The 15,931-nt window shown below is 41.1% G+C and overlaps 1 protein-coding gene across 1 annotated transcript in view; it reads right to left on the bottom strand.

The window, feature by feature from the left end:
• Nucleotides 1-15,931, bottom strand: part of ELMO1 (engulfment and cell motility 1) — a 266,730-nt gene that overhangs the window by 118,369 nt on the left and 132,430 nt on the right.

The raw sequence follows: 15,931 nt of genomic DNA on the forward strand, positions 1-15,931 counted from the left end.
TAGTGCAAAGAAATTATGTGGTCATTGTGTAAGACAGCTAGTGGAAAATTTTTTTTTTTTTTTTGGTATAGGATCTTACAAGTGAGCAACAGCAGGAGAACTGCAAGGAAATAAAAAAAAAAAAAAAAAGGAGCAGATGGAGAAGCCAACAAACCAGCAGTCAAGCCAGGAAGCAAAAGAATCAAGTCATCCCCCTGTTAGAAAAAAAGGTTACACCAGACTCACCCATGCAGATCTGGCACAGACCTGCCACAACCCCTCAGCACTTACCATTAGAGGCGTCCATATAGGAGATGTCTCCTTTGGTGCACTTTTGTGACTGGGTACCTTCAATGCCCCCGTGGTGGGGTACGAGGCAGGTTGGCTGCCCCATATCTCTGCCTCACCAGTCTGGCTAGCTCCTGAAGTGCCAGAGCCACAGGAGGACAAATGACCAGTTAGCCAGGAAGCAAGCAACACTGCTAAACTTACGCCAGCTCCTCTGCCATCACAGAACAGGCAACGGAACAAAGGCACTCTACATCCAACCACTTGCTTTGAATCAATCCTGGATATGCTCAAAACATCAAACAAGGCAGCAGGCTGAGACACAGGGAAAGATGACATAAAAACCAGTGATTGCCTGGGATTAAGGTGAGAGAATTCACGGTATCACACATCCTAGAGCGATGGCAGCTCATCTTTCATGTTGGATCTGGTTCTGAACTGTGCTGAAACTACACTGCTTGCTCAAGAACCAGGAGATGAACACCTACTATGCTCAAGAACCAGGAGACGAACACCTACTATGCTCAAGAACCAGGAGATGAACACCTACTAGCTCTCCGTGACTTCTTTGGAAATACACACCCTACCACCACTACTACAGCTCCATTCAGGACTATCCACCTTAGCAACAACACCTCTCCCTCCTTCCCCTTCTGCATCCCTACAAACTGTACCTCCTTTAGAACATGCATATTTATACATATATGCACCAAATTGTCAAATAACTTTTGTTTATTCCTCTTTGTGAAAGTGAAATGTGAGAAAGAAGAAACCAGCCATCGGATCAAGTCTGCACAGGCAAAATCCTGTGCAATATACCCCAGGCTGGGAACACCTTACCATATCCATAGCCCACCTGCTATTCCATTCTTGGTCTGCCATGGGCAACCAGCAGCACTGAGGGAGCGACAACCCAGTGATCTGGGGAAACGCAAATCTTCCCTCTTCCTGAACTCAATCGCTACTGGAACCCAGTTGGACTTGCTGAGGCGAACGCCATTAACTCACTGTGAAAACTGCATCTTTGTTATTTAAGCACAACTGCCTAAATTGCTTTCTCCCCTACAAACTGTCTTAATCTGTAAATTATGTTTTTAACTATCTGGGCTAGAGTCCCAAAGTCAGACTGGCAGAACAAAAATAAAACTGCTGAAGCATCCTCTTCCAACACAGACCAAACTGAGTAATTGCCACTCACAAAAAAGGAAAACAGTGATGTGGTAGGGTGCAAGTTGCTCAGGAAACACTAAACCTCAGTGCTCATCTTTATTTGACATCATCACCATAACGCAATGTGTAAGTGCCAAGCATCTTCAAACAGCTTTGTGAACACTAATCCATCTCCAGAAGGACATTAGTTAACATTAACTCTTCCGATGTCAAAGTTAACCTCTTGAAAGGCAAGTGGAAAATCGAGTTAATTAGACCACAGGCTTAACAAGAGAAGGTATTTAAACAATACATTTCCCAGTGGCACATTCAGCTCATAAGCTACTTTAGTGGAGTTTTTCACTTTATACACTAATACGAACTGAGCTGGCTGATACTACAGCTGCCAAAGCATAGTTTTGGATAGGTAAAACTACTGTCATCAAAAGTTATGTTTTAGAAATGTTTAATTAAGCTGTAATATTGCCCTACTTCATGTTATTGCTCTTCTTTATAGGCTGAAACATTAAATCAGCATTTCAGTCACACCACTGTAAAAAAAAAAAACAAACAAACCAACAAACCTACGTTAAAACATTGTATTTTAGTCTGGGAAACAGATCTCTTGCTTAAAAGCATTTTAGAGAGTGCCAATGTTTTAAAATGAATTCCCGCTCTACATCCTGGGGCATTTGCATTGTATATTAACAGACATAATTCACTATAACCCCAAACCTTTTAGATTATAAAGAAACTTAAAGAATCACCTGGTTCAGGGATAAATGAAGTAGTGCAGGTTCTCTCCTCATGGCACTTGGTGTAAAAAGCCCTTGAGTACCAATGAAGTGAAAGTGTGGGAGACTGGGAGAGGAAAGAGGCCCAGAAAGCACATTAAGACTTGCTGAGGTCACATCTTTGAAAGTATCAGAATCAGGACAATAAGGAGGAAATTTGGTCTAAACTGTAATGTCTCTGGCGTTAATAACTGCACAGTATTCCCTTGTAGCTTGTTCCATGACTTATCTAGTCTCTAGCTTTGTTGTTGTCATTGTTATTTGATATATATTTTCTCTTTTGTATTGTAAATCTGTTATTTGTTTTGTCGTTGTTGACTAGGAGACCTGAATAAAGTAATTTTTACATCATGCCTTGAGGTTCCTGAAGACAGTTATATCTTTTCAAACACTTTATTTCACCCTGACAATGAGTAATTGTCTTAATTTTTCCTTGAAGGTCTTATTTTCCAGAGTGTATTATCACTCACTCCAGAAATATGTCTGTATGCATAAGGATCACAGAATAGCGACACACAAAGATGAAAATAATGATTTCTCAGAACCAATATATATATAAAAAAAAAAAAAATCAGGCAAAACCTTCAGCTGAAATTTCTTTGTTGGACTATGACTGTATCTGAACAAGGAGCTAAGCTAACCTGCTTAGAAATTCTCTCCTATTACTCCCATTGCAGACACTTAGCAATTTCAGACAGGAAAAATGAAAGCCATCTCAGATAAGACTTTTCTTTGCTTCTGCATTTCAGTTTAAAATTAGTTCTCAAAATTTAGGATTATTGCTTGGCTGTTTTTTCACAAAGCATTATCCCAGTCATGTCTCAAGAGACATTGTGCAAGAGTCAAGTGTGCTAGCCTTGCTGCTGTTAAAATAGGTTCATAACACAAGCTAAACAATATAAATTCATTTGAAAAAATACTATCATGTCCTCAAAAGCATTCTTCAATTCTCTCTTGACTGAATCTGATCAGCTGTGACATCTGTATGTACAGGTTATTTGCATCTATTTAAAAATTGTAAAGAAATACAACAGGAAGAGTAAAGTGTTTCCCAATCTACGTGACAAGTTACAGAAATAACATTTCCAAACAAAACAAGAAGAAACAACTGAGATTTCTGATGTTTTTTTGAGAAATAGGTAAATTTCTCCATCACCGATAGGACAGATTAGAAATGTTGGTTTCAAAATCACTAAGGCAAAAGAAGCACTAGATTGGCTTTATGAGAAAAATAAACACCAACCCCTTCCCATTTCAACTTGAGAAAAGTAGTAGAAATTTTTCTTAAACTTGATTAAAATTTTCCCCAGCAAAGAATCAAAGACAGTATGAACTGAAGCCATTGTAAACCTCTGTGGTTTTGGCTTTTTTTTTTTTCTTTTTTTTTTTTTTAACTGAATCCCAATCTAGTCCATTATTAAGAAATTTCTGTTGAGCCTGAACTGGCACAGACTTATAAAGTGCATTGCTCTTGGCAGCTCGACTGAAAATGGAAACTCTCTGTCCGCAGTTTGGACTTGTTGAGTAGGAAGAACTAAAAACCTGGTCAGAGCAAATTATTTCTGCTCCTGCTGAAGGCAACTTGCAGCCAAACAGCTCATCATGGGCGGTGGCAGGTCATAGCTCTGATTGCAGTTCCTCCCACAGAGAACTACTCTTTTTACTCAAAAATCACCTGCAAAAATCACTGATTGCTCCTGTTCTCATAGCAGCCTGTGCTAAAACTGAACCAGACTGACCTTGGTCAGCAGACAAGCTCCAACTGGAACCGATTCCAAATGGACTCAACTGATTTCTCCTTGTGTTATCTACTCATTAATTCATTTTAGAGAAGGCCAGCGCCTCTTCACACAGTCGAAGGGGTGTCATGGGTTAGGCCGATCCGGCAACTGAACCCCACACAGCTGCTCTCTCACTCCTTTTCCAGTGAAACGGAGAGGAGAAAAATGTAATAAAAGGACTGAGGGTCGAAACAAGAACAGAGATGAAGCACCCACCAACCATGGTCCCAGGCAAAACAGACTCAGCTTAGGAATAAAGCAAACCAATTTATTAACAGTTACTTGAAAGGATAAAAAGAAACAAACCCAGTTACTTGAGAGGATAAAAAGAAAACAAAGCCAGATCTTAAAAACAACACCTTCCCTCCCTCCCTCCCTCCCTCCCTCCCTCCCTCCCTCCCTCCCTCCTTTTCCTTTTTTTCCCGGCTCTACCTCCCCCCAGCGGCACAGGGGGACAGGGAATGGGGGAGTGCAGGTCAGTTCATCCCATGTTGTTCCTGCCGCTCCTTTCTTAAAGGACGAGGAGGCCTCACAACCTGTTCCCCTGCTCCAGTGGATCCCCTACTCACAAGGAAAATCCACAAACTGCTCCAGCGTGAGTCCTACCCGCAGGATGCAATCCTTCCCCATGGATTGCCCCAGTGTGGGCTTTACCACAGTCTCGGATTCTTAGGGAGCTGTAGCCACTCGCTCTGGCGTGGGTCGTCCCATGGACTCTAGATGCCTCTGTACCTTGTCATGCCCATTCTCCACAACCTCCCTCAGGCTCAGGCATCTCTTCTCCGACGTGGGCTTCTCCACGGGCTGCGAGTGGGTCTCTGCTCCACCGAGTCTGTCCTGGCTGCAAGGGGGCTGCCTGCCGTCTCGCCACCAGTTGCAGGGGAAACTCAGCTCCGGCACACCTCCTCCCGTTCCATCTTCACTGACGTGGTGTCTGTGTGGCCGTTTCTCTCAGATCTCAGTCCTCTCTGGGTGAACTTGGCCCGGTGGGCATCCCAGGAGTGGGGCGCTCCCCGAGTTCCCCAGCTGGCGCCGCCATGGCCATCCTCAGCGGGTGGTGCCAGCCCGGCGCGGGCAGCCCCCGCCAGGCACCGGGGAGTGGGGGCAGTGCCCTCCTCCTTTTTCTCCTCACTCCTGGGCAAAGCACCTTTTCCAGTTCCTTTGTCCCAACATAAATAGGACACTTCGCAGAGGTGCCGACTGGCTCAGCCCCGAGGGGAATGGGAGTCTGATCTGGTGGCCAGAACTGGGTCTGACCCGGTTCCAAAACCAGGGAAGTGACAGGGAGCAAATCCCCTCTCCTGCCACCAGAACTCCTTTACATCAACCCATCACGAGGGGTTTCACCATTCTTCAGTAGATTTAGCTGGAAGCAGTGACAGATCTCACCCCTGCCACGCCAACAGTTCAGCCCCCCGTTGATGCTTTTGGTGTCTAAAGATGTAAATAGCCACGGTTCCTTCATGCTTTCACAAAGGCTTGAAGTCTTAGAGAAGCTTAAGTTTTCACAGCTACCCACATGAAGGCACCCCAGTTATGTGCCAAACTTACTTCTGTAAAATCTACAAGAGAATCTGCTTTATATCAAACACTCCCTTTTGGAAATCATGCCCCTTCCTTCATCGTAAAGTGCACTTTCTTCTCCACCTCCTGAAGTCCTTCCCCTCTGTCCTCCACGAGGCCTTGCAAGTGAGGCAGATTTTTAATATAATTTGCATATAAAGAGAATATGAAAGCAAACACAAGGCTTATACTTAAAAAAGCGAGGAGGGAAAGGGGAAATTGGTTATTGTCAGGGCTGTTCTCAATAGCAGGCAAAGCTTCAGAACAAATTTTGAAGGAAAGTAAGTAAAAATATACTGAGGTAAATAGAGTAAATAGACACTGGAATAAATATTGCACAGGCTTACCAAGAAGGGATCAAGTCTGATTCATCTAATCTTCTTTGACAAAATAACTATTGTTTCTCATGGGTGAAATGTGGTGGACTTTATCTGCACAGCAGGCAGATTAGTTCTCCTGCATCTGACTCGTTTTAAGAAAAATATTTTTATATAACACTGTGTGCCAGACAGAAAATCAGTAATTCATCTGGAGAAAATAGGATTTGATACAAGAATCGGTAAGATGGATGAGATGCCGGTCACATATGGAAATGACAAAAAGGAAAGGGGAGCTATCAAGTTGAGAGTAGTACCACTCGAATTTCTCAAAAGCCAGTCTCAGACTCCGGATTTTCATTAAAGATGCTTGCACAAAATCTAGGGGTACCTCTACAAAATTTGCTGGAGGCACTGCTGATGGTATCCTAAGGGAAGATGAGTGTGTCATAAAGGAAGGACTTTGAGACCTGGAGAAATCAGAACAGTATGACACTGAATAGCGTGAAAGATTCTGAGTAACAAAAAGGATTTCTGTTCTAATCCAAGAATCACCAGTTATAAAAAAACAGCAGAGAAAAAGACACCTTGTATACAGAGCCATCACTGTGACAAAAGTCCCAAGAAAAGCAACAGCAATCCTAAACCCAAATCAGTGAGAAATTTCTAGCACAGGTAGTGAAGTATCAAAAGCACTGGAAGTATTGAAACTGGAATAACACCTGCAGTTCTGGTCACCCATATGCAAGACAACAGGGGGACTTAAATAAGAACAAAGTGCAAGGAAAGAAAAGCTCTTAAAACAGCCAGTGAATGTGGAATGGTATTGTAATGGATTGAAATTGCTGTGTTGATTTAATCTAGCAGGATGGAGGCTGAAAAAATAATATAAATATATAGGGGAGGGGAGAGTAACAGAAAGAGAACAGCTATTAAATACAGAGCAAAGCTGGCTGAAAGATAAACAGGTTTAAAATATTTCTGATATATTTAGGCTCGAAATTAAAAGGTTTCCAGCCCTCACACACATGAAAAGAGCAAAAATTACTGTAAGGATGTAGTTCAGTAAATCCATGAAAGGGAATATATGATGTGGCTACTTGCAATGATCCGGTTCCAGCCCTTCACTTCCAGTTCAGCAGTAGTGCTGTTTTCTGCATTTACATCATTAAGCCTAGATCAGCTACTCTTTAGTGACAGTCTATTATGGAACTGCTGCATTAATTTTTTTTTACCTTAATTTGACTAAAATTGATTTACTGAACGTAGCTTTTGCAAGAAAAAGAACAAGGAATTCATTCACCACTTGCCATGGGCAGGCAGGTGTTCAGCCATCTCCAGGAAAGCCGGGCTCCATCACGCGTAACAGTGACTTGGGAAGACAAATGCCATCACTCTGAAGGTCCTCCCATTCCTTCTTGTGCACCCAGCTTTATATGCTGAGCATGACATCATATGGTATGAAATATCCCTTTGGTCAGCTGGGGTCAGCTGTCCCAGCTGTGTCCCCTCCCAACCTCTCGTGCACCCCCAGCCTACTCGCTGGTGGGGCCATGTAGAGGCAGAAAAGGCCGTGACTCTGTGTAAGCACTGCTCAGCAAAAGCTAAAATATCCCTGTATTATCAACACTGCTTCCAGCACAAATCCAAAACACAGCCCCACACTAGCTACTGTGAAGAAAATTAACTGCATATCTCAGCCATAACCAGCACAACAGTAAGAACATCTACTGATCATACAGGTGTAAGTGAAAAAATTATACCTTTCAAGAAATAGAAGTTACTCATTCTGCTCAATGCCAGACATCATTTTTACTTAAAACTTCACAATTCTTTACTGGAAACTAAACTACACGAATGATGCTGTTACATCATCAGTCAGAGCAAGCATCAGAGAACTCAGGGACAGTTCAAAATATTTCAACAATCATTATGACACGATTGTCTTAATGAAAGACACTCATAAACGCACAAAACGACAAAGTCAACTAAGGAATGCGCCCTGCACTCATGCCAACACTCCTCCCAACAGTTTCATAACTGTTACAAATACTGCATTGCTACTTTTTCTCTTTTCCCAGTTTCAACTGCTCTCCTTGCATGCTCATCTTTGAAACTGCCAACATGTAAAGATTTCCTATTTTTAGAAATCTGTTGTGCTCTCAGCTGAAATGGCTGGGATCTCAGGTAAACACTACAATATCCTTTAGCCTCTTGCAACAACTCCCACATTTCCTCTGCAATGCCACTACTGTAGAGATGCACCAAAAATACCACCATCGCCACTAAGTTTTGCTGATCAGCTATGGAATGGGATATATCAACTGGGACTGAACTGATTTAAACTCTTCTTGCTAGCACAAGAACCATACCACACAACTCCAGCTCCCTCGAGTATACAGCAGGGTTAATAATTCCTTTCTTCCTCTGAGAGTGATTGTTTAGATGCTCTAATACACATCACTTTCCATGATAAATCTACCAGTATGTTAGAAACAACTTCGCCCTGGGCACTCGTAATTCAGTTCAGCCTTGATGGGAGGAGGAACACTCAGCTGTCTGACAAACAAGCTCTCCATCCTTCCACCACGATGGTGTAAAAGTAAACTTCATCTTAGATCCCCACTAACAGAAAAAGAACAGGCATTAGAAACGAGGCACAATGCTTTTTATTACTAAATAGATTATTCAGTATTACTGAACAGATGACTGAGATTTTCCTATTAAAGAGATTACCTCTCTGATAAATCACCGCAGAAAGTCTTAATAGTCACCTCTCATTTAAATACCAGATTTTCAAAGTCGGTGCTTCATTTTTCAAAGTAAATCTCTAAATTACATAAATGCAGGGAAATGTTACCACCAGCCATGCGCCGCATAATGAGGGACGCTGCCGTATCTAGTGCTGAATCTACCAGAAAAAAGATTCTCCTGTTGTGCTGTGAATACATTGTCCACTGCCTAAAACCTCCACCTTCCCCGCTGTCGAACAACGTCGCTGCTGAGAGTCATTGCAGGCCCAAAATTGCCCTAAAACTCTTGTAAGCCTAAGTTGGGAGTTACCCAAATTTCACTTTGGAAAGTAACCTTATAAAGCCAGAAAACGGGAAATTTGTTTTTTAACAGAGTGTAAAAGAACACCTGCTCAATCTGAACATTTCCAGGAAGAGCTACAAGATGAGCAAACTCACACTGATCCAAAGGTGGAACTAAGCAGAGTAGTCCAACGCGCATCTACGTGATAAATCTATTTTATTATACACCTACATCTCCATAAGAAGTATTTTAGCTATGATAGGTTTATTGGCAAGACACACACACAAAAAAAACCACTATTTATATCACAAGAGAAGTTTATTTATTGTTTTGAAATATGCTCTAGGCCATTTTTTGATTATGAATGGTTCTGATCTCCATTTTTCATGAGTCATGGCAGAGAGGTTCTCTTAGTATGCCTGCAATTTGGTACACTTTGTTGATAATAACGAGCCAGGTATTAATGACTCAAGTTTCACCATCACGACACAAAATAATGGAAGTGTGTGTACATGTGCGTGCCCTTCTCTCTCACTGACTTCTCAAGGTGGTATCTCCCAACCTGTGCTACGAGAGCTGTCAGAGGTCTCATATGCAGGCAGAGGAAGAGCTGTGGGACAACCGTACTGGACCAACTGGATTTGTTAAAGATTAACAACAAACTTCCAGGCTTAAGGAAGAGCTTGTGCACTCGAGAGCATTTCCTTTCTGTTTCTGATACAACCAGAAAAATGCAGTGAGCTTTTTGCTAAAAGCTTGTCTTACTATTTTGTAAAATCTTCTTCCCTCGTTGTAGCCATTAGCCTAAAAAAAATTACTTCTCCTGACAAAGTTTGCCTCTTGAAGAATAATATCTAGGAAGTAGCATCTTACCTGGGGGGAACACTATAAAAATCAAACAGCTGCCAAAATCCTGGAATGAGCCCTTCCTGGACTTGACCGAGAAGAGCTAGAGTCCCTTCAGAGAGAGATGGAGAACTGGCTATGCTTGACCTTCCTGCAGTTTTTGCTATTTTCAAATAGATGCTCATGACCAAACACTGTTCAAAAGCTAAATATTTGCCACTGCGTTTTACTTAACTGTATTAATCCTATCAGCATGCCCAGAAAAGGCCCGTAAGCTCTCAAAGGACTTCAGAAGTCCAAGGGTGGTAAGAGTTCCTTCCCCAAAATGACATACAGGTCACACAGTTTAAAACAAACCGCAAAGACCCCCCAGAATACAAATTTCCTGCCAGACGACGACAGCTTCCTTTCAATGAGATGAAATGAACTTGAAGCAGGGACGCAGAATGTATCTCTACTCCCTAAGAACAGCAGCATCAATCTATTCATAATACCAGAAGACACAGGTAAAAGCACAGGAATTTGCAGTGACCCTTACTTCCATGATAAAGTAGGCTTCGCCATCAGTACCTGAATCAGTGGATCTCCACTGCACTGTTCCCGTTTCCAGAGGAAGAACCTGCTGGCAGGTGATGCTCATCTCAAGCATCTGTGCTTGGCCTGGAACCTGCTCCTCTCCTGAGAGATTCTGGCAATTATGTTTCAGCATGAACATGATCTAAGTGCAGAAGAACTCACAGACTCTTGACTCAACATCAGGACTGGTACCAGCAACTTTGCAAGTGCTCTGAAGGCACAGGGTGAGTAACAGGTAACGTTTTGGGACAGTTGTGGTACCTATCACATCCAAAATAAAAAGTCTCTCAGTTAAATTCAGACAAAACTCCATTAGATCCTACACGTGCAGAGGAGGTAGCTAGCTGGTGTGGCTGCAAAGTGCAGTGCTGGCACAAGTGAGGGGTATTTTTTATTAAAGTAACTTCCCAAAGCATTGAGAGAGAGAATTGGGGCTTAGCCACTACTACTGAGCACAAGATTTAACAGGAAAAAATTGCAGAGAGTCCAGGGCACACATATTGTGATATGAATTCAACAGAGGTGGACAGGAGAAGTAGTTGGAGGGAGGTGGAGGGAGTGTGGGTGGTGTCAGTGGTTGTTTTTTCTTTTTGAACTTTCTTCCTTTACTTCAGAAAATAGCGATTCGCATATTTACTGGAAACAAGCCATTTTTATGAGTCAAAACCTCCTGCTTAAGAAATTGGAATAAAAAAAATAATATACTGCTCTCCTAGCAGGAACAACAGAATTATTGACAGAAAAAGGTGGAGTATTGCTTTACAGTTAGCAGAAAAAAACATCACATGGCATCTGTGAGCATTTGTGGTGAGGGACCTGAAAGATCAAAGCAAATCATTTTAATGACAGAAGGGAAGGGGAAGGAGAGAAACACTTTCTCCAGTTCTACTACCATTAATATAGCTCAAGATAGACTATATCCTGCAAACATTTCCAGAGGCAATACCTTCTAATTAATTTGAAGAGCTAGTATCTGAAGCCAAAGAGTCACATAAAAAACTTTCTTCTTCTATGCATTCAAACAGACAAGTGTCAATAATTCTTTGGCAACAGTGTCTGAAGAACAGCATCAATACATTGCTTTGTGTACTGGCTTTTTCCCTCTCTGCATATTCAGTTTTGATAAAGTATCTTGTAAAGGCTAAAGAAGACGAAGCACTCTTGCACAGACAGCAGTCTGATTTTTGAGCCCTGTATTTATTACAGCACTTTTAGAGGGCTGCCTTAAACGTGTGGCACTAATTGCAGCAAGCCAAGACAAATTATACCAGCTGAGATTTTGGATTCACTTATTCATGGAGGAAAAAGTCACACTAAAATTGATGCAAGAGAAGTTCCATGATGTGGTCTGCAGAGAAAGGGTAAAATTGTACGTAGAAAAATCTTCCAACCCAAAACTCAGTAAGTGATATCTTTGTTAACACATGAAAGAAGATTAAAGAATAACTTCTGAGAATACGCCAGGTTACGATCTGAGCAGAATTGGTCAGGATGCCATTTTCAGGGTAGAATTACTTATATTTACTTTTTAATTTTCCATGAACTATTTCTCCCATTAACAGAAAATGAAAATTGATCTAATTTGACTTTTTCCCCAAGCTTTTCACCAATTTTTAGATATTTTCAGCGAGGGGGAAAGAGTGGAAAAGGAAAGCAGATTTCCCTGAATAAAAATCATCTAACCCTTTTTACTGGCCCACATAACATACATATGGTGGCAAACTTTTGTTGTGAAATGGTCAAATATAAACAATACCTTGATATTTCAGTTAAAATATTTGAAGGCGGGGGGCAGGGGCAGGAAGGAAGCTTGTTTTCACAGTGTAAAAGCATGTAAAACAAATATTCTGAATTGCTTGGAATGACCAAATTACCATCTGTTTAAGACTACACATGTCAGTGTTGCTGGGCTGGGATTTTGTTTGTTTGTTGGTCTTTTGCTTTTTTGGGTTTTTTTTGTTGTTGTGTTGGTGTTTGTTTTATTGGAGGGTTTTTTTTTGTGTTGTTGTTTTAAAACAGGCAAAGGGCAGATTTTCTTCTGGAAACAGAAGGTTGATGTGGTGGGAAGGATCATCAAAGGAGCCCAAGAGCACTCAGTGATGGAAGAAAGGACGTAAGAAGTCTTTGACCACTCTGTGTAACTGACCTTGCCTGCGTCTGAGAAGATAAAAATAAAAAGCTGATGAGGGTAATTTGTCAATATGTTGCCATATGCTTGAGATGTGTGAAGATCTTATTTATCACTGGTTAACTTGGCCTAGAAGCCTTTCAAAAGTATGCCTTCCATACAAAAAAAAAAAAAAATAAACACCCAACAAAATCAAACCAAAACCAAACCCAAACCCTGCCCATATTCAGGATCTATCGTAAACATGTAAGTGGGAGACTTGCTCTCTAGATCTCGTTTCCAGAAGGTGTACTTCTCACAGCAAAAGGCCTGTTGCACTTCACATCTCCTTTAAAGGCTGAACCGCCTCCTGAGGGATTGCACCTTTGAAGTCTAAACGGGGTTCAACTGGCACCTCACCACCAACAGAGGGTGCCTGGCACAGGTCAGCTCTGCCAGACGAACCAGATTTTACTTTATCTGGTGTTGCTCAGGCTTATTGCTGCATTTGCACAAGCTCTCATCAGTCATTTTTGCAGTTTAGATTTACAAAGGTGTTGCACTCCTGTGTCCCTATATCTGTCATTTTGTATGGATACACCTCAGGTCGAACTCTGTGCTTTCCCCACGGGAATCCACATTTTCCGCCGCATTGCACTGAATGCAAGGGTGACATCTCACCTTTTATGTTCCACTACATAGAAACAGAAGCACAAAGGATGAAGTTCCAGAAGCACAAGTGTTTCCTGCCATCAAGCGTTCAGATACATTTTCTGTTTCCAGGAATTATTACTTCAAACTTCACATGATAAAAATTGTGTATTTTATAGGTGGTATTCCATGGTTGGCTGTAATATAGAGCAGGTATAAACCAATTGAAGTGATCGATAGTGTTACATCAAGCAACTCAATAATGTTCTAGCAAGCAACTGTCATTCTATTGCATCAACATCCATCAGATAACATAATTAATAGTGCCTCAATCAATTGATATAAGGGAAATAACGTCATTATATGCTGGTACAGTACCAGAGGATCAATATCTCCTTCAAACACAAACATTTCTGCCTAGCTTTGACATTAATTACCCACAAATGTCTCCACATTGATATGCCAGTAGGAGACCACTATCCTATGACAGCACTTAAGTCTGGCATTCTCCATTAACCCTAACTGTGCTGACCTTACCTCTCTTGACAGCCTCCACTTCAGGAGGAGGACACCTCTCAATTCCATTGCTTCCCACACAAAAGACTTGCAGTCACGTTCGTGTCTCAAGCACTTTCTTATTCACCTTCTTTTTGCTGAAAACTATGTCCATTGGACCTAGAGGATCATGAAATCGACCTCATGGACAGCGCATATGGTAAATGTCAGGAATTTCACTGGGACATCAAGTTTCCTGCCTTCATGTGCACTTTATAGGTACCAGGGAGTCATTCGCGTCACCTCTTCTCAATGTTTACATAGAGCTGCCAGTAGTGCTTTTTGGTCTGTGATGGCAGCGACACTAAGGTTTCACCTGAAGACCAAAATAAAAAAAACCCAATAACATAAGAGAAAAAAGCATTGTAGAATATTTTGTTTAGTTTACCAGTGAACAGTAGGATCAATGAGAATTGTTTCCTTGTGGATTTAGGTCTCCATTTAAAACCCAAAAATCCCACAGGGATCTGCTCGTGCCTAATAAAGTGCAAGACCACAACAGATGTTCCTCACAGTGAAGGAAGAAATTGTCTTCAGAAAGCTATTTTCTCTAAATTTTTCAGAACTTCATACTTCCCTTGTTAAATTGGGTCAAAATCGACTCAGGTGCCCAAATTGTTGGGAAGAACAGACTCACACAGACAATCTGGTTCATTTTCTTAAGAAAATAGACCAAAAATTAAAAAAAAAAAACCCACAACCTTTGTCTTTGTAAGTGTGGAATAAAACTAAAAAATAGGAACTCAAAAGGTTGAAATATGAAAAGACAAAAAAACTAAAGAAAAAACAAAATCTAATGCCAACACAAAGAATTAGAATCAACAATCATGGAGTTAAAGCAGCCCTTTATCTTAAAGCAAACAAAACGAGTAGCATGAGACACGAGTTTGTGTTGTGTTGAATATCTAAAATATCACCACATGGAATGAACTTGATTATGATATGTCTATGAAGCAGACTCAGCTGATGAAAATCATCAATCTTGGAATCGTTTCTATAGGTTGTCAAAGAGAAGCTGGCAAACACAACACCACTAACGAATACCCGCAACGAGAATCAGTAGAAGTGTACTTTCACTACACAAAACAACTGCCCCATATTCTGGTTGCTTTCTTCATCTACAAGAATCTTTCTTTTCTGCACGCTGACGCTCTCACAGCTCATGCCACCTCCTATCCTACACCTTACGGCAGCGTCTCTCTACTCAGAAAAGAAAAGGTTATATTTAACTTGGAGATCATAGAATGGTTAGGGTTGGATGATGGCAGAGAAAGCTACCATGCCAATAGGTTAAAAGAGAGATGATCTGATATATATGCTCACTGAGCTATCAAAACACATCCTGCAGAGCTGGCAGTCCCCAAGTCTGTCCAAATTATTTTTAAACTTTCATAATCTGCTTAAAATACATTAAAACAAAGGTATTATGACATGACATAAAACTGTTTTAAACTTTACATTGGTTAATTGCAAATAAGATTCTTCAACAGGCTAACGAAAAAAAGCAACTTAGTGCGTTGCAGGTTCTTCCTGGATTTAGTATCAGCAGGCCATCCTTTTAATATATAAATAGGAGTGTGCCTGGTTTACCTTCAGACATAGTAAGACACATCCAGAAACATAAGAGTAAGCAGACTGCAATCTCCACTGAGACAACAGAAGAACTCTACAATTCAGAGAAACTATTCTGTACCATTAAATAGGTTGATCTTCTGTGTAGTCCAGATACCCCATCCCAGACATTTCAGAGACAAACACTAAATCAAACCCTAAACCAGGCAAGTCATCCTTAAGTCTTCCAGGACTGCAACAAGTGAAAAGTCTGCACGGCACCTCTTTTCCCACGCCTGCCAAACAAAACCCTGCAGTTTCTACAACATTCGTGTTCCTTCTGTAAGATATGGGACAATATAAAACAGACCCCAAGGAACATTTCATATACCACTGTTTTAAATGACAGCTCATACGCTATGATGCTCAGCCAAGTTGCTTTTAAAGTGTTCATTGTATTTTTCCAGAATTCCAGCTTGAGCCTTTCCAGAACCTCGTGATGTAGCTTGAATCTCATTTTATTGCTGTGTGCTGTAAAATTATTAGATACACATTTGGTCTTTGATTTGCTCGGACCCTCATACCAAAAGAGAGAAGGATCAATTCATTAAAATGCACGGAAGTTGCACAGAATCCCAAATGAATTACTAACACCCTACTCAGGCCTTCCATATTTGTATTCCCACTAGCTACAAATTTAAACAATTCACTTGCTGGCTTAATTTTCATTTCTCATAA

This window comes from Tauraco erythrolophus, chromosome 7, assembly GCF_009769465.1.
Source record: "Tauraco erythrolophus isolate bTauEry1 chromosome 7, bTauEry1.pri, whole genome shotgun sequence".
NCBI lineage: Eukaryota > Metazoa > Chordata > Aves > Musophagiformes > Musophagidae > Tauraco > Tauraco erythrolophus.